General features: G+C 37.1%; 1 protein-coding gene and 1 pseudogene across 1 annotated transcript in view; both read right to left on the bottom strand.

Moving 5' to 3' along the window:
- The window catches only part of LOC148946934 (uncharacterized), a 135,074-nt gene that overhangs the window by 7,968 nt on the left and 101,594 nt on the right, over nt 1-25,512 (bottom strand). The window lies entirely within an intron of this gene.
- On the bottom strand, nt 10,581-14,744 carry LOC148946935 (uncharacterized; annotated as a pseudogene).

The raw sequence follows: 25,512 nt of genomic DNA, 5'->3' as shown, positions 1-25,512 counted from the left end.
TATTTTACTGCCTTGTGGCACTTGCAGATGGCGGGGTTTTTAAAAAGCACGTAAATATAAGAAATAGCTTTTGAATGAGCTATTAAGAATCTCTCTATGATGTTATAATGACCCGCTAGGCCTGGAGAAAAAAAAACAGAAAAAAAGGGAGACAGATCAGTCTTACTGATGCAAAACAGCGATTTACCTTGTTGTTGAAGGGGGGGGGACTGTAATTTCCTGGTATGAGGTTTTAGACAATTCTGATTCCAGTGTTATACTTTTCATTTTGATCTGACACCATTTTGGAGGGGTTTCAGGGCTTTTTTTCGAAATCACCAAAAATTCCTTTTTGCAATAACCTTTTACTTTTAAGACAAACCGAAATAATAGTCAATAATAATAATAGTACTAATTTATTTATAACGCACTGCACAAACAGTGTGAAAAATGGTGGAGTAAAGAGAAAAAGGAAAAAAAATAAACACAAACAGCACTTAAAGTAACATAAACAAATAAAAAGAAAATTCAGCGAAACAAACGAATGAGACCATGGTGAGGAGACAGTTTTTCATAGGCATTTTCAGACGGTTTTATATGTAAATCGCGAAGTTTTTCACTTATATTAGGTGCGTTATACTTTTTGATAATACGGCGATTACAATATGACAACGGAAGATACGACAAAAATTTGCAAGACCGATAATAGCATTTCCTTAATTTAGATAGGTCATTCTTCCTAAGCATAATGTAAATACCTGTAAGGTACAAAATAGCATGGTCACAGAAAACAGAATACAGCGACACTAAAGCTTTGCGATTGTATTTCGACCGATTTGCAACAATCTTGGAATACCAACATCTAATCTTGGTACATGCGTCCCTAACAGCTGACTGGCGAAAACAAAACATATTATTATACAGAGTAATACCAAGCCAACATAGGCTATCAACTGAACCTACAGAAGAATAATTACAATTCAAAGGTGAATTTGTAGCATTACCGTTGAAACAAGGATACTCGCAGTTTTCAACATTTAAATTAAGTTCAATATCTAAGAAACCTTTTAGGAAGTATCAGCTATCTTGGAGAGCACTCTAGCAATACAAAGCTTAAAAACATATGGGGATAACATGCCTCCTTGGCGTACTCCACATCGGACACGAACATTTTCTTGGACATTAACCCCGTTCATGGACATTAACCCCGTTACCCTTCGTTAATTAGTGTCAGATGGCAATTTTTTTACTAGGATTTTTTTTTCAAAACGCGTTTTTTAACTTTTAATTACTATTGGCTGTGGTTCTCTCTTTACTAGGTTGAAGCTACCGCTGCAACTATGATACCAAACAGTCGAGAAGTTTGCTAAATGTACCATCTGAGAAAACCGATTTCATAGCCACAAGGATAAATGAAGGGCGGCAGAATGCATTTGACTTGTGTAATGTAGGCTATATATTTGCACATTAGGGGGGGGGGGGTGAGTTTAGGTTGAATTACGTTTTAACCCCTTTCTGAGATTTATTTTCCCCCTCTTAATGTGCAAATATTTAGCACTAATTAGATTATTATATAAACTAAACTATTATATTTTCATCATGTTATGGCATCTTTCATTTTGATTAACCTAACAGCATTTCTTGAGTGTGTTTGGTATAATATATAAGTAACAGTGGTAGGGACCCATATTGACATTTGAACGGGGCATCATATATGGGCATTGACCTACTAATGAGTGTCTACAGAAACTGTGTGGACAGTTGTCTAGTGCCGAGAGCAAAAGTACTGGCAATTCGCTCTCTACAATATAAGAACTATACTCTTAGAGTGGAAAAAAAAATGCCATGTCTTGCATATCCGATAAGATCTATATGCTCACGAATGGTATAAGGGTACTCCCCCATGGCCACTACCGTATTTCAGATCGAGTTGAATGTATGGACCATCGAAAACAACTCGGTCTTGATAAATTAACTTAAATTCAAAAATAGTACTTGATGGGACAACAACAATTTCTCAATATAATCTTCATTCCATTGTCATCATCGTCATCGTCATCATTTTACTTTTACAGCTGCTATTGTATACAGATTTTGTTTCCCACCGCACTGGGCCGCCCTTTCTGGCCCCACCAACAGCCGCCGGCCTTCGGGCCTGGGGGGTGGGGGGTCCCGACCGCGGCCAGCCTTCGGTCCTGGCCCGGCCTTCGGGCCCGGGGGGGGGTCCTTGGGGGGATTCGCATCCTTTAAATGTTGTAAATAATGTTTAATATTAGTCTACAAATGTGTTCAACTGTGTTGCTGCTATTGCTGTTCTTGCTGTATTTTAAGTTTTTTTGTCAATAAATGAAAAATATTGTTCTGTTATTGCTGCTATTGTCGTACAAAAAGTGTTGCTAATAAAAGAAAAAAATATGTTTTTATTGTTCTTGTTGAATATCGTACTAGGTAGATCTAAGGGAAAATTATTACCATTATTATTTATTCATTGGAAAAGTATGGTTTACAATTAGTTCTAGTCCTACTGCTGTCAACAGCAGTATGTATCAATTTAAAACACCATTCAGTTCGTTTCTCTGTGGTCCGTCAATGTCTGGGAAAACGATACCTTTAGCTAAAATAATTAAAAATTGTAATAAAATGTTTTTGGAAAAACTGAAGAAAATTTACTATTGCTATAGTATATGGCAAGAGTCCTAAGACCAAATAAAAGCTATTGCCACTTCTATGTCTATGCCAATACAATTCATACGGGGACTTGATGTTTTCAATAGTATTGAGCCAAACTCGTGGCTGATAATTGACGATTTAGCTGAATCCATTGAACAGTTCTCACGGGAAATGCTACAACTGTTTACAGTTCGCTCTCATCATGAACACATTTTCCTAACCCTAGTTGGGAAAATGTTCTAGCACTTCCGAACCCCCACTGAGGAAGGCCATACTCAAACATGGTGTTGACAAACAATTTATTAATCTGATATCTAAACTTTGTTTAAATTTAACTGAGGGTAATGTACACTTGCCAGAAGGTTTTAGACAACAGACAAAGCAACATCGTTCCACTGTACCTGCCTTTGCTTGCAAAAACAAAGGAAAAGATTTTAAAAGAAACCTCTCCTTCAAGCGGGCTGTATCTTTTTTACACGTTTACTACTGATAATTATTGGGCTTGTAAACAAGTCCTGTGTTTTCCAGATGGGTAATCCATAGAATTTGACTCTGATCGAAATTGTCTTCTCCCAAGTTGGGCACCTATAAGGCAAACTAAGCAAATTCATTATTGATGAAAATATTCCCGATGATAAAGAACTAGTTTTACTTCAAGATGCACTGCTTCATGTGGACAACCATAGACCTTATCGTGAGAGACCTACCGCTGCCATCATCACTGATCCCACCCCCCACCCCCCAAAACAGGAAACATCTCCTCAAGATTCTGCAGCAGCAGATACAGCACTATCAAAGGAGTAAGAAATGAATTCAATAATAACGTCAATTGGAAACCTATTGCCACTGACCTATCGGGAACAGAGTAAAAGAGTATTATCATATCTTCTGTCGAAAACTGGTGGTGATGATAATCAAGTTTAAGTCGTTAGCACCGAGAAACGAAATATGACTCTGGGAAAAAGTTGTAGCCTACTTGATTAAATTTGTGATATAGTTACAAATTGTAAAGGATTTTTATCATATGAGAGTAATCTATACAGCTGTCTAAGTAAATAAAACTTCCCCAAAAGTATTATTGGCAATAATTTAATTCTTAAGAAATTAATGGAATATAGTAGAGGTGTCAGCCCTCTAATAATGCAATTTAAAAGAGAAGAAGAAGATTTTAAATCAATCTTAGAAAATACTAGCACTCCTAGTAGCAGCAGCAGCAATGATTTGATAACACCAATAATAAGGGATAGACAAAAGCGAAGACGTATTGATATCAACTCACCGTCAGAAGCACCATCCTCCAGTGTGCAAAAGGGTAGTGGCCAATACACTACGTGTTTGCGTTCAAAATGGATGAATTTTTAAAATATGTCTATGAAAATATTGGTGAAGTGGGAAGCCTAAGTCCCCCACAACACTTTCTAAGGTTGTCTCTGACATAGGTGGCAGCACATTACAAAATGCAAAAGAGTATCTAGAAAGTGAACCGAGTTACACTCTGCATTGGAATCGTAGGCTTCGTGGCAAATAATATCGACAAACTAAAGCCTTTCCTCTCTGTATATAATACAAACAGATCTTTTAACTCTAGATGTGATTCAAAGACGTCTCAATACACCCTACAAATATATGCTAGCGGCAATCATTATCTTTAGTCGTTATGTATGTGCCATTCCATTGCGATCAAAGAGAGGTGTTGAAGTTGCTCAGACTTTAGAAAGTATTCTTGAAAAAGATTGCTATAGAAAAATTCAAAGTGATCGCAGTAGAGATTTTGTTAATCCATATGTGCGAAAGGTTCTATTTAAATATAATAAAAAGCTACATCATAGTACCAGTCCGTTGAAGGCTGCATTGACTGAACGATTGATAAGAACGATTCGTCTAATAATTTCGAGATATTGCACAGCTCAAAAATACCGCTGCTTGTATTCATGATTTCGATGAAATCATGCTAATATATAACCAACGACCACATCGAACTCTATCCGGTGCTAGCCCTCAGGAAGTTTATTGCAGTTAAAATTTATTTGACACTTTTCTTAAGCAATTTTCCAGTGAAAAAAATTGTGAAAAAATTCAATGTTGACGATACTGTTCGAGTTAATAGAACCACCAATATTTTTGAAAAGGGGAATTATTTATGGAGCACTGAAGTTTTTAAAGTGTATAAAATCCTAGACACTGAGCCCACGACAGATCAGCTGCAAGACACCAAAGATGATGAGATCTTCGGCGGTTTTTATGAATATGAACTACAAAAAGTTAGAAACAGTGGTGAAATTTATCAAATTGAAAAGATATTAAAGAGCCGTACTCGCAGGAGCAAGAGACAGTTGCTTGTTCGTGGGCTAGGTTATAGCTCTGATTTTGATTCTTGGGTTGCAGTTGAAGACATTAACAATGCACAATAATTTCTGTGTGAAATTCATGTCCAATTTCTCCGACCCTCTCTACATTGATTTGAATAAAACGAGTAATTTTTGGACGAAAATCTCTCCCACTCTCCAATTGACGGCGCGTATGAAGTGGCTCTTGTAGACTGTATTCTCAAAACACCTATGATATCGTGAGAAAAGATCGCAAATATGATATAAAAATTAGACCCTATGATTGGCCACCACCACCCGATAGCGAACAGCATAAAATTTAAATTATCAATTTTATGGATTATCCATATGTTGAATTACCATACGAAGAACTCACTTGTATGAATGATTTATGTCGTTCTATCAATAAAAGAGCTTCCGCTCGTAAAAAGGGAGCCTTTCATTTGAACTATTCAAATGAAGAGGGCAAGATCTACATTAGTTCACTCATTGCCGATGAAAAGGTTATTCTCAATGATAATTTAAAATATGTTCTTGGCTTTAAACTCAATATAATCAATGGTAAAAGTGCCGGAAACACTAATATTATTTTTGCAGACTACCCACAAGCCTTCTCCACGGAAACTTGTATATTTCTCTATGCTTTATTTGTTAAAACATCTAGAGTTGGCAATAGTAATGTCCCCCTCCCACGAGTTCTTGAAAACCAATCAGGATCATATTCATCATCACAATATAAAGCATCTTCAGTACATCCCCGTAAACACTTCCTATTTGGAACTCTGCCAGTTGACACTAAGAACTAAATTAGGTGATACCCTAGCAATATCAAAAGGTTTGGCTGTGATTACATGCCATTTTCTGCCAATCGTTGTCGGTGTTCAAAACAAACAAGATGTCTAATAGAAAAATAGTATTCAGTTGTCCTGATATCGACTGCTATGTAAATACTCTTGGCCCAAGACAACTAGGAAATGAAATGGACTATTACAAAGGTCGTTCATCAATGTCTGGCTATTGTCTTGGCAGTTGGTTTGCAAAACTGTTTCGCTCTGCACTATTTCTGGCTAGAAAATATATTGCACCGGCTGCGACAGATTTGCATCCTCTACACTATACGATTGGAGCTCTGGCAAGGATTTAAAAAAAAAGTGCTTCGGAAAATCTTAGGTGCGGTGCGCAACCCTTGGCGAAAAACTGAAATCTCAACAAAATGGAAAAGGCTTAAAAAGGTCGAGAAAAAGTGCACCACTCATCGGTCTCTACTCAGGTCAGAAACGAAAGACATCACCCTTGTTAAAGAAAAGAAGGAAAAAGGCGCCACGTACAATAAACAGAAGAAGAAGCCCTTGGAAGAGGATTGTTAGATCAAAACTGGATTTCTTTTCATAGACTGAACAATGGAATATCTACAGCATAAGGATTCCCAAACTTCAGTCACTTGCAGAAAATATTGATGTGAGTGTAAAACATGGATACTATGAAGAATTTTATCCACAACAACCCCCTAAAATAATATCCACTTTCAAATTAATTCCAATGAAGACAACTTTATGGACATCAATCAATCAATCATCAATCAATCATTTTATTAATACTAAACTATATTACAAACGTAAAGAAAAATTATTTAGCCCATGAAGCTTGGCTTGTTGTGGGCCTTACAATACAATAATAAAGTACTAAGACAACCATAAATATTACTCTAAATCAAACAATATATATGAAATAAAGATTAAAGAGAATAAACAATACCATACAATAAAAAAAAAAAAAAAAAAAAAAAAAAAAAAAAAAAAAGAATAACGATATATAAGGGAAAAATACAAAAGGAGAAACACTAGGAAAAGAGAAAACAGGGAAAATAAACGAAGGAGAGAGAAATTACTAAACTGGAAATACACGACAAATAACTGCCTTTGCAGACAGAAATAACGGGGCATCTGGTGATATTGAATTCCATAATTGAATTGATTTATAAACAGGAGACCTCTGGGCTGCTGTAGATGAACGTTTGGGCAAAATAAATCTACGAGAAGAACTACGTAGAAAAGTAGAGTACCTACCTGAGCCTGTCCGTGAAAAAAATTGCTGTAGAGGCGGTGGAAGTGTACCTAGAAAAGCAGAATGCGCTAAATAAAGATTACTTTTACCCACAATACGATCCAGCGGAGCTATTCCAGTATCATTATAAAGATCAGAGGAAGGGTAAAGCCGAGGGAGAAGAAAAGTAGCCTTCACTGCCCTATTTTGGGCTCTTTGAAGTGAGCAGAGAAGAGATTTATTAGTATTACCCCAGACAGAGCAGCAATAAGAAAGGTAAGGATATATAAAAGCATAATAAAGAGAAAGCATAACATCTGGGGGAAGAAATGAGTTAACCTGGTGCAACGTTGAAGACTGGTGGAAGATGAGGGAACGGCTGTGAGTTATATGAGGTTGAAAAGAAAGAAAACAGTCAAGATACACACTAAGAAATTTCACCATAGCAGCTTGCGGTATAACATCATTCCCATAAGTCAGGATGACTGGCTCCCTTACATCTCTCATACGATAAGGGGTCCTGAAGTGTACAATGGCACTTTTTTGGCTGTTGAGAATCATACCATTTGACCAGCACCAATCTTTTACTTTATCAAGAAGACCTTGAGCTAGGGAAGTGGCAGATGGCAGGTCCACTGCAGCAATGAAAAAGTTACTGTCATCAGCAAAAAGAATAGGGTGCACAAGGGGATGAAGACCATCAACGAGATCATTAATATAAATTAAAAACAAAAGTGGTCCAAGCACAGAGCCCTGTGGGACACCCTTCAATATAGGCAAAGTAGTGGAAGAATTACCATTAACTGAAACATACTGAGATCTTCCCGACAGATAAGACCTTAACCATTCTAGTGGGATTCCATGCACTCCAAATGAAGATAGTTTAGACAAAAGAACAGAGTGGTCAACCATATCAAAGGCCTTTGAAAAATCAAGATATAGACCCAAAACACACAAGCCCTTGTCCAGATTAACATGCACAAACTCTGTTGTATCTGAAAGTGCATATAAGGCGGAGAAAGTGGGACAAAAACCATACTGACGGTTAGTTATGAGAGAAGTTCCTGCAGTCGGGTTAGTGCTAAAAACAAATGAAAAGAGTCTACAAGACACAACTCTTTCAACAACCTTAGAGATGACAGGAAGAATAGAAATGGGTCTATAATTTGAAATTATAGATGAAACACCTTTTTTATGTAAAGGTAAAACATTTGCAACTTTAAATAAATGAGGGAAAACACCAGAAGAAAGAGAGAGGTTAGTTATGTGTGAAATGGGGTTAGAAACAAACTGACCAATTTTTTTAAGAACATTATTGCTCAAACCAAAACCATAAACTGAACGGCTACTTGGAAGCTGGGAAATAATACTATAAATCTCAATATCACTGCATGGGGAAAGGAAAAATGACTTTTCTGCTATGGGAAAACTACTTACTCTATTCTTGGGTTGAATGGGAACTGAAGGAAGAGTGGTGAAATACGAATTGAAGGCATTTGCTGAAGAATTTTTATCCACAATAGATCCATCAGCATTCCTGTAATGACATGGGGGGACTGTTTGAGTTTCTAGCGAGAAATAGCTTCATTAACTACATTCCAAACCTTTCGCAAGTTCCCCTTACACTCATCAATTCGACACGAAAAATAGAGCTTTTTGGCTGCACGTACTGAAGTCGTAAGTACATTTTTATAATGTTTATACTTCAAAAGATCATCCTGTGTTTTACTTTTACATGCAACCTTGAACAGAGACGCCTTCATATGTGTAGCATTAATCAGACCTATGGACATCCATGGGCATTTGGGTGTAGAATTCCTTGGTCTCTTCCTAAGAGGAAAATGCTTATCCAATAGAGCTCCCATACAACACACAAATAAACTTGTTGCACATTCAACATCATTAGCTTCAAGAACACTAGACCAATCATTACTCTGAAGACTAAGAATTAAATTAGAAATTTCATTATCTGTAAAAGTTCTAAAAGAAGATTCACCTTGCTTATTCACTGCAATCTCAGTATTAGGTACAAAAAGTGATAGATAAATAGGGAAGTGATCAGACAGATCAGTAAAAACAAGACCAGAAGTAAACTTCAATTTTGGAGAATGAGAAATTAAAATATTATCTATCAAAGTGGCAGAATTTCTTGTAGGATCAACACGAGAAGGAAAAAAAATTGAAGGAAGTAGCCCAGAAGAAGAAAGCACATCAAACGGTAGTTACAATCATCACTTGATCCAACATTTAACATATTGCAATTTAAATCTCCAAAAACACAAACACGTTTTTTAGAGAAAGTCCCCGCACCAGAAAGCTGATCAAGCAAATCACAGAACAGATGTGTTGGAAAAGGAGGGGGCTTATAAAACAAACAAACAGTATCACATGCAAACTGGTTTTTCAGATCAATGACAAGAGAATAAACAGTCCTACTATTAGACACTACTGAAGTAAACAAGGATTCAAGGTCATACCGTCTACTGAATTTAATATCAGATTTTATAAATAAAGAAATGCCCCCTGATCACTTTGTTGCCAATGTAGGAACATTAACAGCAGTATAACTATGCATATCCTAAGCTGTTAAATTTTCACTATCTTATAACCATGTTTCAGTTAAGCCTAATACATAAAAAGGGCAAGAATTATCAGACCACAAATATGATTTCAGACTACCCTACTTATCTCTTATCTCACGCACATTCAGACAAAATACACTAAAGCAACTATTTGAAGAGAGAGAAGGCATAATTTTATCACAATAATCAATAGTAGTGTGATAATTGCAACTAGAATTAACCACAGATTCAAGGAGAGAGTCAAATGTGTGTGCCTATTGTTTGCCAGCACTACTTGGTTGATCAAAGATAACTGAATTAAGAATAGAAGAATTAAAAAGGAAAGAGAAATCAGCCAGATTTATCACACATAACAAATGCACACAATATCTTCACAAATAAACAAAATATCAAACAAACCGGCTGAAATAGCAGAGAGTAAATTGAAACTAAAAAGGTGAATCTTGTAGGCAACATAAAAAAGAAAGAGAAGAAAAAAAAAGCCTACAAGACAAAGAACAATAACAAGCTACTAAGCTCAAAAAGATTAAAAAATAACAAACAATTACAAGGATAAAGGCAAAAACAAAGTAAAGAAAAAGGCAAAACAATAAAGAAGCAACCAGAGGAAAGAGTTATCAATGGTTTATGGAAATCGTTTAAAAAAATAATTTAAAACAACATAAATGAAAGCATAATTAAAACAATTAAATCATAAAGATTTAAAAAAAAAAACGACAAAACAACAGAGCTAAAAGGGGAAAAATAGTTTATTTCAGTCTTGAGAGGGGCTTGGATGGGCTGTAGTTGACAGATCGCGAGCATCAACTTGGGATGTCTCTTTAACAGTAATCACTTTACCAGCAGCAAACTTGGTGAGTATTTCTCTTCCACTAGACCATGTAGACTGCTTCCCAAGCTTTGATCTAGCACAATTGTGTAGCTGAAGTCTAGGCTTTGTGAATAACTCAGACATGAAGACACCACTACCTTGCAAACTTTACTTTTCTCTAAGAATAAACTGCTGCATTCTTGGACTACAAAATTCCACAACAAGTGGCCGAGATTTCAAACCTGAGCCTTGTTTTCCAATCCTTCTAACAGAAACTATGTCATTCTTAGTCAAAGGAATACCAGGAAATCTAGTACTGCAAAATCTAAGTAATTTGTTTTCCGAAGCTTCTGGATAAGGGTCTTCTTTGAAACCAAATAGGATCAGCTGATTTGAAATTTTCATTTGGTCAAACTGATTGCTCAGATGATCCACGTTGAGTTGAATTGGCTTCAGAGATTTCTGCAGCTCTGACAAACCTGAGTCAAGCAAATGAAGAGATGATTCAAGCTTTGACATCCTCAAATCATATTGTTTTAGTGATTTTTCCACAAGCACATCAAAATCCATTTTAAGACTTTTATATACCTCTTGTTTAATAATTTCCATGTTGTTAGCATCAAAAGCAGGAGGTAGGTGACTAGAGGCAAGTTTTTTTAACAGAGGCCTCAACCAAAGAACCAACCTCATTAGACAGTGCCTCACTAACAACTTCTGCAATAGTAGATTTAAGGTTTTGGTCATTAATTGAATCTGCAATTAGCTTCTGCTTGTTTTTAAGGGTGTTAATGTGTGAGGTGAGCATAGTAATCTGCTCATTAATAGATTCAGCTCCACTGTATTGGATGGAGCAGTCTGATCTCATCTCTCTGTGACTAGGTGGTCTATAGCTCCTTTTAGAGTTGTCACCCAAGATGTAGGCTAAAGTGAACTCCAAACTAGGCTAATCAAGCTACAAGCCAACAGCAAAAGGCAAGGGATCTTCCGGCTGGCACAAGCAATTATAAAAGGTTCTAATAACAGCGAAGCAGAGGTGTAAGCACCAGGCAGAAAAATAAAAAGACTGTACCTGGGGGGTCCCCAATTGCACCCCTGGGGTTGGGGCTGCTAGGCTTGCCTGCCTTTTCCACTGGACTGGTAGGCAGGCTAAACCAGTTCTTCAGAAAAATTCAATTTTCTGAAGACATGATTTCGACATCATGTCTGAAGACATGATTTCGACATTTATAGATTTACGAATGAAAGTCCGGAAATCCGACAATACATTGCCAGTTCGTGCTGATGGAATATCCTATGAAAATTGTATATTGCATAATTTATTTCGTCAAATCAGTGTCTACATAAATGGCACTTTGGTGAGCACAAACAACAATCTTTCAAATTATACAAGCTATATGCAGTTCATGCTGATGGCACCTAAGTCTTACAAGGAATTGAGAGGCACCTCCAATGGATATGAATATATTACAGATACTAATACTACAGATGCACTTAAAAATGGTAAGCTAGTGACTTACATCTAGTTGGAAAAATATATCATGTGATATTTAATATACCCCAATGGCTACCACCAAATATTAAAGTGGATATAAAATTGACGCTTGCTCCAACCAATTTCATTTTACGAAAGGAACTTCCTGCCAATGCAGATGTAACTCTCTCCCTCACCTCGGCAATACTACATGTACGAAAGCAGCAGGTTATAAGTTCTGTTGCCATGGCAGTGGAAAACCTGAGAGCCAGGGGAAATAATGTTAAATTCCTTGCTCCTCATACGATCACTAGTCAATGTCATGTTGCCAAAGGTTCGCGCATCTTCACCGACTCGTGCTTTTTCAATGGCGAAATTCTGTCAAAATAAGCATTAGAATTTATAAAAAGCACTTGTGCAATAGGATCGTGGACTGGCTGCCCACATAAATTTGAGATGTTTGGGCTTTCATCCCTTGTCTGAAAAGTACATGGAATCCCACTCTAAAATCTATCTTTTTATAAATCCTATAGGACCTTGTATGAGTTGACAATGCAAACACTAGATCGTGATTCACAACTATTTGAAAATTGTATAACTGACGAAATAATCGCTAAAAAATATGGTATCATTGTACTACACCTATCTGGCACTCAAGATATGAGTATAGTACAGACGGGGAGTGTGCGTTTAGAGTGTACATTTGCCGACCCAATTACCTGAGAGTATCGCACTAATCTCGTGAAATCAATTTGAAACCTACTGGGAAATCACTCCCGAAGGAAGTGTTCCACTAGACCTTGCACTATGAACACCAGTAAAATAATCAATTTATTTAATATGGACCCCTCCATGTCCAAGTACAGATCCTATTGTCTACCCTCGGACTTCCTTGGAAAAATTCAAAGTGCAAACAGTATCCTAATCATTGTTAATATCAGTCCGTCGACTGTGAATACAGGCCATTAGTTGTGCATCTTTCAAACAATGGAGACGATTGAATTTTACGATCCTTTCGGCCTCTCCTATTCATTCTACACTCCACAAATCAACAATTATATTGAAAGCAGTGGGAAAATTATTATTCAAAATCGGAAGAGAATGCAGGATCTGACGACTAAAAGTTGCGGTTTCCATGCGCTACAATATTTCGTGTTCAGATGTCAAGACTATGCTTACAATCAGTTTCTCAACATTTACGTAGAAAATCCACGTCTGAACGACTTTATGGTTCAAAATATCCTCTCAGACCTGTATAATATTGATTTTAGTGCTCTACGAGTAAAGTGCTTAAAAAATGTATGTGAATTTATTTGTTAATGAAAAAAAATGTATACAATAACAATGTCTTTATTCTTTACTTTAGATTTCTTCTTCTTCGGTGTATAGTCAACTGTTGAGAACCACTAATGCTGGTAGATCATTTGAATTCACTGTATATTGATCTTAATTGGCTGCAGAGTCAAGGTCACATTTTCTGCAGTACAATGTAACTTCACTCTTGTCGTGTGACACTATTTGCATTCATATTGTGAAATTCACATGTTTCAATTTGTCTATTTGAAGCAATATCACATACAGTGTTTTCAAGTGGTGAATCGCATTCGGTAACTGTCAAATAAAAATCACTAGGTTTATAGTCATAATAGGCAGTTGTGTCAAAACGATAACGTAGAAACCAAATTGTCTTGTTACCCCAACAGTTGAATTGTAGACCTGATTCTTCCTCCCAAAGTAACTTAAAACCACAACGATACCAATCTCGTACAAATAAACTAAAATCACGTTCAGGGTTCTTTTCAATCATAGCAGGATAAGTATTCTCCCACTGATCACATTTGTCATAGTGGAAATTGGAGCATAGTTGCCCTCTAGGGTGAGAGTCATAAAATCTCTTCAAGACATGAATTTGCACTTTTCATTATACTCATCAATAATTGTACAATTATCACATGAGGGCCAACTGCCAAGAGTATACATACATAGTTGACATATATAGAACATTTATGGTTCCCGGTGTCAACTGTTCACAGCTAAGAAGAAACTGATCTACGTTCGATAAATTCAGAGAGGGAGAGGAGAAAGAGGAGTAACTCTGTGACATTACATAACCTGTTTCGAAGAGAGGGCCGTCTACATAGAATCTATTGCAATGTTTTCAAAAGTATATCCACGATATTATTCTGCTTTGTTTCAATTAATATATCAATAAATTGAGTAAAAGCATTTGAGTCATGTCGTAAAAGCTTCATACAATAGTCCAATGGAGGAGAATCAGTATTCATTATATTGTCAAGTGTTCCCTGAGAAAATATCTTCCGTTGAAGAGATAACTCAAGAAAATTGTCATCCAGAATCAAATGTTTTTCCATAATCACAAGATTTGACCTAATTCTCTCTTTCTCAAATTAATTCATTTTCCAATCCTAACACCCTCACTCCTGACTCTAGACTAACCACGATTCGTTCTACTTCAAGAATATTCGATAACCTAAAAAAATCTAATAAAAAACAAAGGGGACATTTTCGATTTCGAAACAATTTTATTGTGCGTGATCATAATTACAATAATAATATATATTACACATATACAATTATCGATATAACTTATTGTCCTCTATATACTTCACTATTGCCTTTAAAGCACTTTGAAGTCTATTCACATGTACTATGTCAACTTTTACAGTGAAGCATAATTGGTCCTCCAATTTAAATTTGCTCAAAGATAACACGTATCTTGCATATACTTCATCCCATTCAAGACAAAGCCGTGATCCTCTCGTGATTTCTACCGAAATGTTTAGTACTCTTGTATCATTGCTGCTGCTACCAACTTCTAATACTGTAAAAATTCCACTCATTATTGTAAATATATCGCAATGAATAAATATATGAGTAAAGTCAAACTGTTCACACTCCTTGAATTCTATTCTAACACTAATATCAACTATGCTGAAAATCCTTCCTTATATTAGTTGCATTACTCCCGTTAGTATTTCTAGCTCTCTGATTGGCTGTGATCTTGTTCTGGTTGTGTTCACTGAGCGTGTTGCGCCACTCCCGCTAGTAGGTCAATGCCCATATATGGTGCCCCGTTCAAATGTCAAAATGAGTCCCTACTAACAGTAATATTTCTTTCAAGAGGGCATAGACTAATGCTACCAATTTTCCATGTTTTTTTTAAGTTAATCGCTAATGGTGAAATTTATAGGAAGGACGTATAAAGGGTTGTATTTTGATATCGGGCAGGAGGGAGGGAATTACCCCCTCCAGACCCAAGTTTTTCCCCCAGACCTCATTTTGCTCCCCAGCTGAAATTTAGTTTCTGCGAAAAATCTTGTCAAAACAAAAATAAGCCTTCATAAATCAAGCATCCAGAGAAACAGGTCTGCTTTCTTTAGTATATCTTTGCCTCTATGGTAATATATGGCTCATTTTTCCACTTTCACTATTATTTTCACTTGGTTTGGGAAAATTGGATCCAGCTTTACCCCCCCCCCCCCCTCCCTCGGGATTTTGAAGAAATTACGCCACCGGACGTAGATATGAGCGACATCTTTTATATGAGCTATTAAAAATCTGTCTAGATACATGCGATACCAATACGCCCAATAACAACACGCTCACACCGATACACGTGATATAAATGCACCCAATACCGATACAGTGTGCAGCCCTTTCTCCAGGGACTATGGAGGGTCGTATCATCACCAAAACCAAAGATATTTGACCTTTGAACTATGTTGAACAAAATGGCTATCTCAAAATTGGAATTAGATGACTTCGGGGGGAGGGGACCTTAAGAGAGGGGGGCTAGTTGCCCTTCAATCTTTTTTGTCACTTAAAAAGAACACTAGCTTATTTAATTTCCGTTCGAATGGGCAATTATACATCTCTCTATGATGTTCTGGTCACCCCCTAGCCCTGCTAGAAAAAAGAAAAAACAGAAAAAAATAGGAGACATATCAGGGCTACAACAAGGAGAAAATCATTTTCTTTGTTTTTCAAGGAGGGGCCCTGTAATTACTCTGTACAAGGTTTTCAACCATGGATATTCTAATGGTACACTTTTAATTTTGATCTGACGCCATTTTTGAGGGGCTTCAGGCTTTCTTCGAAATCATCATAAATTTCCTTTCGCAAAAAACTTTTACTTTTAAGACGAACAAAAATAATAGTTACCATTCCTCAATCAGTGTCAGGTGGCAAATTGTTTCCACTAGGCAGTTGTTTCCTCAGCATGATTTTTGACTTTTAATTCTGACCGTGTTAAAGAGTTTATAGTAAATTCACCCAACGGACTAATGAGACTTACTAAGGGGGCTGGGAGGGAGAGTATATGGGAAGGGTCCCTTGTAAATCACCAGTTAAGGGGTTTGGACCATAATTATTACAATGGTACCGTTTTATAATTCAAAACATTTCAACTTAAGAAGTGGCATAAAAGGTGCCGTTTTTGTGCTATTTGGAACTTACGAATGGCAAAACTGATTAAAAGCACGTAGATATGAGCAATAGCTTTGAAATCATCCATTAAACATCTCTCTCAGAAGTTATGGCAGTCCACTAGCCCATACCTTTTCCACTTGGGACATGGCATCAATAGTGCCCTTTTTAGTGCTATTTGGCAGTTACAGGTGGTGTAATTTATAAATAAAACGTACATATGAGAAATAGCTTTAATGCGAGTTATTAAACATCTGTCTACGATGTTTTTGTAATCCACTAGCCCCACCACTTGAGAAATGGCACATAATGTGCCGTTTTTGTGCCATATGGCACTTGCAGACTGGGAAATTTATAAAAAGCACGTTGATGTGAGAAACAAAATGAGCCATTAAGTATATCTATGATGATGATGTTCTCTATGATGATGTTCTGGTAAACCATTAGCCCTGGAAAAAAAAACAGAAAAAAAGGGAGACAGGTCAGTGCATTTCTCTGTAATTTCTCTGAATAAGGTTTTAGAATATGCTGATTCCAATGGTACACTTTTCAGTTTGATCTGACGTCATCTTCAAGGGGTTCAGGCTTTTTTCGAAATGACCATAAATTTCTTTTCCCAATAAACTTTTGTTTTTAACACGAACCGAAATGATAGTTCCCAATCCTGAATAAGTGTCAGATGGCATTTTTTTCTAAACGTGATTTTTAGCTTTTGGTTACTAAGGGCCGTAGTTCGCTCTTCACTGGGTTGCAGCTACCGCTTCAACCATGATTAAACGGTCCTTGTGTTTCAGGAGTCGTTCTTAAAAAATTGGGACAAATAGTCAGACTTTAGCGTAAAGAGCAGGGTATTGAAAAGAGGGCAACCCCTTCACATACGGAATAATTTCTGTTCGTTTTTAGTTTGAATGTTGCTCCTTACTTTCAGTTGAAAAATGTGTCTTCTTTAATGTAATTTCTGATTGTTTTTCTAATAATAACGGTAAATTTGACAAAGGAACGATATAGCATTCCGATATACTTTTTGTTTTGTTTTGTATTGTTTGCCAATTTTTTAGTTGTGGTGCTTTTGTTATGATTTTCTTGTTAATATGTTTTTTCATGAAATACGAAATTCAAATTCATCCCTTCAGGGCTTGTGATAGTAATCTCTTGAAATAAATATATATCTATCTATCTAATACCCTCAGTTATTTCTGAGTTATCCCCTTTTGACCATCTGTATCCACATTATATGATTTTATTTTGGACAAGCTTCACCTGAATGCATTTGGTCTTTTTGAATACTTAAGGTCAAACATACTCTCTTTCAAAATAATAGATAATATATGTAAAAGATTAGCAAATGGCATAACTTACAGCCCTTGCCAAATGGCCTGTGGGAGGTTGACATACCCAGAAACGTAGTTACTGGACTTTTTAACTATGTTAAACAAAATGGCTATCTCAGTAGGAAGTTACGAATAACTCGTGACGGGGCACCATATATGGGCATAGAATACTGACGGGGCACCACTGCTGCCATCTACAATTGAGTCTAACGCCAAGCCTACATAATTTATTCAAGCATTATCGATCGAGTCTAATGGGGTCAAGGTCAATTTATTTGTTGTTGTTTGTCTAGGTGTAATGACTCCGGAGCGAAGTTTGCACATGCGCTTTAAGGGAAAGAGATGTATTGATCTAGGACAAGAGGGGGAAGTAGATTTCTGAGAAATTGATTTACATAGTCGGTGGGGGAATGTATTTATGCACTAACGGGAACAGGATCACGTGTCTCCTTCTAAGCCAATCAGGGAAGTTATGTAAGTTTGCCCATTACATTAGAATTTACCCTTGAGATTTTGTATATAACGGACATGTGTTGTGATTAAACTTTCATAAAGTTCTAAGACACAATGGATAAAGCACCTGATATTATTGACTTGGAAGCCTTGGCGGCAGCGATTTATAATGTGAGTTCAGTTTCGTAAATTTTCTTATTTTATTTCCGAATAAAATCATTTTACATAGTCACCCCGCCTGTAAATTCAAATTCAGGGTGTACCCCCTCCCCCACAATAAAAACTCCACTCTATGATATTTATGCTCAATAGAAAGCGTAAAAAACACTCTTTTTTACCATTTAAGCCTCCCCCCTCCCCCTCTGTTTCCGACTTTAATTCTTGCAATGGAAATAACTATGTTTTTTGTTAAATTCTGTATATTACCTAAAATCCAGTGTCAACTTTCTTTCAATTCTTAATATACTGACCCCCTTATGACTTAAGCATTTCCGCAAAGATTCAAAACCTTAATTACTGCTTTCTGTCAAGTACATCCTACTTTGCTAAATCCTTACGATAGCCGCTTAGCCAAAAGTTTTCTCTGAGAAGATACTTTTTCCAATCAAATTAAAAACATCGATTTATAATGTGGGTTCTATTTATTAAATTTTCTTAGGTTATTTCCAAATAAAATCATTTTACATAGCCCCCACAATATATTCAGATTCAGGTACCCCCCCCCCCCAATACAAACTCCAATATGTGTTGTTTATACTCGCTAGAAAGTGTAAATTACGCTCTTTTTTACCATGTAACTCGCCCCCCCCTTCCAACATAAATCACCATTTAATTCATTTGAAGTTATTGTTCAAATTGTCTTTTCACTTGCATTTAAAGCCATCAAAATCTTCACACTTGCGATTTAACCTAACCTTTGGATGAATATGTCTCAAAAGGGGTGATCTCGTAAACAACCTTAGCACACGCCTTATCTAATTTATGGAAAACAAGGGTAGAAGATCACAACACATTGAAGCGATTAAGGCTACAGGCTTTGTTTAATTCTAGCCGGTTTGAGAAAGAAAAATTAAAAGAGATATTTTTAGGACTTGAAAATTGAGTAAATGTCAGATGCAAAGTGCCTTTTAGAGTGCATATTATTCCTTTTTCTATACCCTTCTTTCGATAAAGTTTCTTTTATTTCTCAAGGGGGGAGGGGGTGAAAACTATACTTTTTAACTATGATATTAATAGGCTAGAAAGCAAAATCTTTAATTTAGGGGGAGGGCTGGCAAAATTAGATCTATGTGTCTTGTTCTCTAAACAAAATACATCCTTGATTAACAGAACTGAAAAGATTTCTTTTGCAGACAATTAAACCAAATGAGAAGAGTGTTCTATTTTCAAATGTCTTTGATGAAAGAAAATAATGTTTCGTTTAAATCTTTAAAGTTTTACTTACATGGAATGGAACGGATGAGGCATTTTAAATGCTCTTACTTTTAAATTCATGGATTCTAAACATGATTAAGAGTCTTTTATAAAAAATCTTTCACTAATTTCCTTTCTTCTCCAATATTATTATCATATACTAAATTTTTCTTCTTTTTTAAGAAGGATTCCGACAAATGCTTTCCCCCTGAAAAGAGAGCCAGAGGGAACGATGCCACACCGATGCAAGCTGCAAGGCCTTCCATCATAAGATATTCCGGTTCCTTTACACATGCTTTGGGCCAGCCATTGACCACTCCACTTGTAATACCCGGAGCCTCTCACGCCAGTGCTAGCTCTGTGCTACCTATACAAACCTCTATGAAGCATGGCAGAAAATTGAAAAGAGAGTAGATGGCTACTCATAATGCCTCAGCCCCTTCTACTCAATATTGTGCAGTTGCCCCCCATCATGCTTCGTCCGAGTTTTCAAGAGCTGTCCCGTCTATTTAAGGTCAGGAGGTTACTCTCCGACATGCATTGCCCAAGTTTTCAAGAGCAGTCTCGTCTAATCAAGGTCAAGAGGTTGCCCCCCTTCAATTTTTGCCAGGGCTCTCAGGCACACAAGTACAGCCAGATTATGGAAATTTAAGCTTTTTTACCACTACTCTCTATCTGGTTATAGAAATGTATCTGTTTTAGGCCATTCTTTTCATCATTTTTCAACACAGTAAAAATGTGTGTTAGGCCTTTCTTTTCAACACAGTAAAAGCGTGTCAGAGAAATTTTTTCTCCTATAGGAAATATAGCGTTCCCCATTTTAAATCAGGTCAATTATTGTAGACATTCAGCCTGCTGAATTCTCATAGCAAAGCCAAAAAAAGGCACTATATCCCGGACATAATTTCCCCATAGTAAATAGCGAAATCTTTGCGTTATAAACTTCTTTTCAAAACGAATGATTAATCTTGCGTATACAAATATCATTAAAACATCTTTCTATTGGAATGAGTTGTATATTATGAGAGAATATGGTCTGAAAATGATAGGCTATCCATTTCAAATCAATTATTGACCTAGGTTTTTTTCAAAGCTGATAGAGTATTAATATGAATTTTTTTGATGGGTTGTTTGAACAAAATCAAAACCTTCTATGTCATCTTTTAGAGTATATCATGTTGGAACTTTCAGAATATATAGAGTAGGGAACCAAATGCTACTAAGCACGTTTTAAATAATTATCCTATTTTAAAAATAGGGTGATATAGACACTTTGAAAATAAGCTATTTTATTTTATAGGTTGTATTGGTACCTTATTCACCATAATCATCCTCATCAGTTGGAGAAGGAGAAGACATGCCTCTGGAGCTCTTAAGCAATTCACCATGGGATGGTATCATTTTACATCAAATTCTAGATAATATTGACGATTTCTTAACTGATTATTTTATTGTAGATAATAGCACAGTTGAGCAGGGGGACTTACCTTTGCTAAGCCCGAACACCTTACAGCCTTTAGAGGATTTTACCCGGGAATTAACAGGGAACCCTCACCCCACTGATTACATAACTCCACTTCAAATAACTGAAGTGGCTTCCCATAGCCCTATTATTGAACAATGTGGGGGAGGGGGTGGTGATAATATAAAAGAAGGGGAGGGGGAGGTGATAATATACAAGAAGGGGAGGGGGAGCATGAAATGTCTTCGAACAATCCTATTGATGAAGAATGGGTAGGGTGGTGATAATATACAAGAGGGAGAGAGAGAGGGTAATACCCGATTTACATCATTTCCTGACTTTCAGCTCTCAAACTCAATTTTAAATACGATAGTTGTTTACACTGCAACTTTTGGGGATCCTTTTAATTCGCTTTTAGGGGGTAATTTTGTGTTTGACCCTGTACAAAGTGTCCATGGATATGTAGATAGAATTTGTGCACTGTTAGGAAACCAAATTCAGTTGTGGGGAGGTAGGGATTAAATTATGGTTTCTATTGTTTTAAAGGTGTTTTATTTAAATGAGGGAAAAATCGAGGTTTATCATCATTATATACATACCGAGATGTTGGTGGTCTATTCGCATTTAGAGAAAATTTTGAGGGTGTTTTTATGGATTAGATAGGCCACATTATTAGGCATCTTGAGAATTATAGGGAAAATGGTAGTGGGTCTGTGGTTCTTTTTGTTAGAAAATTTAAGCGTTAATATTTGTAAATTTCAAAAAGATTTTATTTTAAGAAGGGGGCATAGGGACACGGGTACAGTTTTAAAAAATAATCCAGATTAAGAGGGGTGTAAAGGCGTTCAGCGAATCTGTTTCGAAACAGGTCAAAAATGTTTCAAGTACGCTTTCCTCATGTCAACATTTGAGCCTCTAGCACGCGACACTACCAAGACAAATTTAGACTATTGGGCTGTACAGGGAGGGTGGGGTCCGATCCACCCCTTATAGATTTTTGAAGGTTAGAGAAGAAATATCCATAATAATAATGTTCATTGCTATTTTGAAAGGGTAAATGTCAATTTGATTATTGATATTGCTATAGCCCAATTCGAAATAGACGATGAAGCGGTAGTTCGTTTTAAAAATAATAGGGTTTCTATTCCACTAAGAAGCCCGTCGATTGAATAGGTGAAGCACTGGTGATGGTTGTTGTACACATCACCTAGTGACCCCAATGCAATTGGTCATTTCAACCTAATTACAGACATCAGTAGAGTTCTGGGGGAGGGTAAAAGGGGGGGGAAACGTTTCTACTGTCCAACATGCCGATCTCGATTTTGGACAGAATTAAAGTTACAAAATCATATGAAGCCTGGTAGACGGCATGGCTACTCGATAGGGGAAATAGTGGTAGGTCTTCGGGCCATTTAGTACTGTGAAAAATTCCAAAAGACCCTCTTCCAGAGCAATAACATCTTTTTTTACTGTGAGGCGAAGCTACTGGAAATGAACGATCATTAATTTCCAAATCAAATCAAAGAACATCGAGCCAATGCAGTCTCCTACGCCGACGCGCAAAGAGACAGTTCTAACACTTTGCAGCTGTTAGAAATAGTCGAAACGTTGAATGAGGGAGAGAGCATGGTCAAGGCACTGACTAAACTAATTGGCACCGGTAATGGCGCTATTTCTCGTTTGAGAAATACCCATTACCCTATGGTGTTGTCTGCAGAGGATCGTATCGCGATTAAAAATAAAAAAATATGCTGGGTTTGTAAGGGGGAGTTTGAAGAGGGAGATAAGGGGAAAGGGACTAGGGGGAAGGGGAAATTCAGAGATCACAATCACTTGTGGCAGGAAATATCCTCTGGGGTAGTAATTTTAGAGCGGTAGCACATCAATCGTGCAACTTAAACGATAGCCAACAGTTTTTTATTCCAGTTTTTATTCATAATTCAAATTATGATTTAAAATTTATTTTACCGGCTTTGGCACGTATGCACAGGGAGGGTGGAGGAGTATATAGTCCATGGGTAAACAATTCATTTACCTATAACATCATCCCCAAATCAGCAGAGAATTTGGTGCTTCTCGAGTTGAAATGGCAGGTAGTGAATAATGGGCATACGTGCTGGAATAAAATCGGGCTTTTAGATTCTTTTAGTTTTTTCCCCAAGGCATTGAGTCAATTGATTCAAGTACAGAAAAGTGACAATTTTGATAGTTTTCCTTTGCTTAAACAGCACTTTCCAGACAGTGAAATATTGTACCTACTGGCCTGTAAAGGTGTATGTTCATACAACTATTACTCTTCTGTCGCTGGGTTAAGCGAGTTGAAGCTACGTTCAATCGAAGCCTTATATAAATTAATCGCCGACAGTGAATGCACGGCCGAGGAATATGAATTTACCAAGAAGGTGGGGGCTAAGGGGAATTGTAAAAATGGGTGGGATTATTGTAGACTGTACTTGGCCAGTGACAAATTAACTCTGTTAGATATTGTCTGCAAGAACACAGACCAAATCTATTCAGAGTTTGGACTAGATATAGGATATTGTTTTTCCACATCACATTTGGTGATGGACTTGATTTTAAAACTTAGTGGGGAGGAAATAGGTTTGATAACTGATGTAGATCAACACCTTTTTGTAGAAAGATCAATGAGGGATGGGTATGTTTTTCATGGGGATCGCGTTTTGACAACAGATCCAAGCGGACAAAACAGCACCGGTGTAAAGTCAAATGCAGTTTTCTTAGACATGAACTCATTGTACCCCTCGGCAATGTCTCACTACTCTTTGCCGTGTGGGAACTATAAATGGCTTGAGAATCTTTTTGAATTCCCCGACTTTAATACCGTCAAGGACAATGAGCCACAAGGATGGTTCTTTGAAATTGATGGTCAGATTCCATTGGCGCTTCATGATTCAGTCAGAGATTTTGTTTTCACCTGTATCAATCGACCAGTGACCAGGGACTCACTGAGTCCCTACAATCGATCATTGGTTGAGGATATGGGGATGCACTGGAACCCCTTTAAGCAAAAACTGATCGCAGATCTAGACCCTAAAGAGAATATCGTTGTTCATCATGTGCTTTTGCACTGGATGGTGAACAATGGTTTCAAGATCACCAAAATACATAGGGTCCTGCAATTCAGTCAAAAACCTTATTTGAAGACGTTTATCGACACCTTTGTTGATAAACGCTCTCGGGCAAACACTAAAGTGGAGAAGGAAATGTACAAGCTCATTCTAAATTCAGCGTTTGGCAAAATGTGTGAAAGCGTACGGAACAAATCTCGTTGCGACGTCGTGACTGACCCTCAAGAGTGTGCACGAATTATTGCTGACCCCAATTTTACAACGTTCACGAGCATAGAGACGAGCATGGTTCTTCTACACAGGAAAAAGAGATATCTAGTACTGAACAAGAATATAGCAGGAGGTAGTTCAGTACTTGAAATTTCGAAAAAGCTCATGTTGTAGTTTTTATACAATGTGTGCAAGGTGCAATGGCCAAGGGAGGGAGAGGTTCAAGTTTACTATGGAGATAAGGATTCTCTGCTGTTAAAAGTTAAAACCGGGAATTTATTGGGATATTTAGAATATTGGGAACATATCAGCTCGCGGATGGACTACACCAACAGGAATCCGTCCCTCCACCCCGAGTTGTTGAAACGTCAGGCCCTCAACCAACTACTCATGTTAAAATCGGAGACTGGGAGAGATTTGATATCCAAGGGGGTGTTCCCGGGTCCTAAAGTTTATTGCATTGAAACTCATAACAGGGATGTAAAGCAGGCGTGTAAAGGGGTGCCTACACATTTTGTAAAGAACAATTTCAACATGAGTGTGTACAGAGACTGTGTAGAGAGTATCCCAGTACCGAGAGCACAAGTGCTTGCAATTCGCTCTCTACAGTAAAAAAAATTATACTGTAAGAGTGGAAAAGAATGCAATGTCATGTATATCCGACAAAGTCTTTGTGCTCGAGAATGGTGTAAATGTACTCCCCCATGGCCACTACTGTATTTCAGACCAGGTTGAATGCATAGACTATCGCAGTCAACTTGGTCTGGATAAATTAACCTAAACTTAACTCAACCTAACCTTTCATAAATTAAACGCTCCAACCTAACCCAAACCTAAACCTTTCATGAATTAAATGCTCCAACCTAACCTAACCCAACCTTAAGCAGTGACGGCGACTATTGCATACATTTTTTCCACAGCGACCATGGGGGATGGGGGGTCCCACCCGCGGCCGGTCTTCGGCCCTGAGGGGGAGGAGGGTTTTAAATTCATAATGTTCAACTGTGCTATTTTAAGTTCGTGTTCATGTTTTTCTAAGTATTGTTGTACAAATAGTGATGTTGTACAAATAGTGTGTTCACACAAATAGTGTTCTTGCTGGACAAAAAGTGTTTTTTATGACAATAAGTGTTATTGTTGAACATATAGTGTTGTTGTTGTTCTTGTTGAACAAAAGTATTTTTGATAATAAATATTGTTCTTCTTGAAAAAGTGTTTTTATGTT

The sequence above is a fragment of the Artemia sp. Qi Xiang Cuo genome, chromosome 11 (genome assembly GCF_049724085.1).
Source record: "Artemia sp. Qi Xiang Cuo chromosome 11, ASM4972408v1, whole genome shotgun sequence".
In the NCBI taxonomy this organism is placed as follows: domain Eukaryota; kingdom Metazoa; phylum Arthropoda; class Branchiopoda; order Anostraca; family Artemiidae; genus Artemia; species Artemia sp. Qi Xiang Cuo.
Note: the sequence above shows the minus strand (reverse complement) of the source record. Positions and strands in the feature narration are given on the sequence as shown.